Source organism: Sturnira hondurensis, unplaced genomic scaffold, assembly GCF_014824575.4.
Source record: "Sturnira hondurensis isolate 20B ecotype Veracruz unplaced genomic scaffold, ASM1482457v3 Scaffold0020038, whole genome shotgun sequence".
Taxonomy (NCBI): domain Eukaryota; kingdom Metazoa; phylum Chordata; class Mammalia; order Chiroptera; family Phyllostomidae; genus Sturnira; species Sturnira hondurensis.
In genome coordinates, this window is record NW_028092669.1 from 1,348,562 (window position 1) to 1,350,378 (window position 1,817).

General features: G+C 33.6%; 1 long non-coding RNA gene across 1 annotated transcript; it reads right to left on the reverse strand.

Moving 5' to 3' along the window:
- Positions 1–252: 252 nt before the first annotated feature.
- Positions 253–519, reverse strand: LOC118974964 (uncharacterized). Its single transcript, XR_005063984.1, has 2 exons — positions 464–519; positions 253–304 (listed from the first exon to the last, which is right to left on the reverse strand). It is a non-coding gene; the product is annotated as an uncharacterized LOC118974964 (long non-coding RNA).
- Positions 520–1,817: the final 1,298 nt, after the last annotated feature.

Below are 1,817 nucleotides of genomic sequence, written 5' to 3' on the forward strand. Positions count from 1 at the left end.
AGTAGAAAAACATTTAAGTAAAGTATCAATGCAATGTTAAGGACAAAGAATCAGAATTGCAGATATGAGCCAATCTGCCGCTGTTTGTTTACTATGCATTAGCAGAAACCAAAATTGTAGTCAGCATACTTTCAGCTGAAAAGACACCACATTAAGCAGACTTCCGTGAAGCACTTTGATGAGCATGAATAATGTTAACAACACAAGAGTTGAGTCTTCCATTATCCTGAGTCCCCCCCCCTTCCCCCCTGCCCCGCAGCATTAGTGGAAGCATCTCCAAGCTGGGGAGGACCAGAGGCTTCCTCTGGTGCAATAAAAACATAAATAATTAAAACGACTTAGGTTGCCCCTTTCCTTTAACATTTCCCATCCAAAAGGTTGCAAATCACTTTTTAAAAATGCCTCATTTTTGTAAACCCTGGACCTGTATTTAGGTTTATATGCTTTCACCAAATTTACGCACCTAACACAGGAAAAATTAAGTTGATTGGTTGTTTTACAATGTCCTTGATATGTGATTACCACAGTAAGTACCCAGCAAAAGGACACAAATTTCTCTTTCTTCCAGAGATTTCAACCCTTCATTCTGTGAACTAGATTATTAGCCATAATTAATTACTCCAGATAGGAAGTCCTTTAAGACTGAACAGTATGGGAGCAACAATAAATAGCTTCCTGTGTGCCTTGTACCTCCAATCCTTTATTTTATCAAATTTTCAAACATGATCATACATAGTTAATTCTATTTTCTCCATTTTGCAGACTTAAAATGACCATGAACTTGCCTAAATTTCCATAACTAATTAGGAGAACCTGAATTTAGATAAAGTTTTCTCTGACACAAATATTTCATCAATAAAACCCTTCTTTAAAAAAATTAAAGGGTGACCTGGTCCAATTAGTAGAAAAGGATCTGTCAACCTCTTAAACCACTATCTTCGAAGCAAGATTATAACCATTTATTAAGGTAGTTGGAAAAAATGTTTTTACTTACCCTATTTAGAAATTAACACAAATTTATTAGATTATGTTGGTATCCAAACTTAGACTACCCTACACATGAAAATTCAATTCTGAAATGTTGCTTATCCTCTGAGCAGGCTCTTCTAGTTCTACTCATTCCATTTAAACAGTACCCACTGATAGTAACAAGTAATATATACCATTTATAAGAACCTGACACAGTTAATCCATTCCTTTCAGACAATTTCTTAGCCTCTATACATTGCAACAAGATTGATTTTGACATAATAATTACTATAAATTACAGGAGGCATGGCAAAGCAGAAAATGAATAAATTTGGAAGTTAGATGTACTTGGATTCAAATTCCAGCTTCATTACTTAACAACTGATTGACCTTAAGAAAATCTCTTAATCTCTTATTTATTTCCTCACCCATAAAATGGGTTAACACCACTTTTCTTGTATACATTAATAGGAGTTTTAAATGAAATAATGTAAGTAAGAATGTTTAGAAATAAATTAATATTTGTAACTATGTTATTATTATAGACTATAGATATGTAAAATCCCAATTAGTCTAAAATTGACTCCATGTATACATGCAGATTTACTAATAAATTCATCTCCACCTACTTCTCCACACAATTTTCATTTGCGAAAGACCAGTGCAGTATGGTCTGAAGTAAGCTAAGACAATATTGAACACTATTAATATCCTGAATTTGGAAGGACAGGGATAATTACCAGGAAGAAAACAGATGGACACTTTTTGATTCCATAATAAAAAGATAGAGAAAAAAGTGGATGTCCTTCAATTATTTTTTCCCCTTCTAACTGGGCTCTCTGATACCA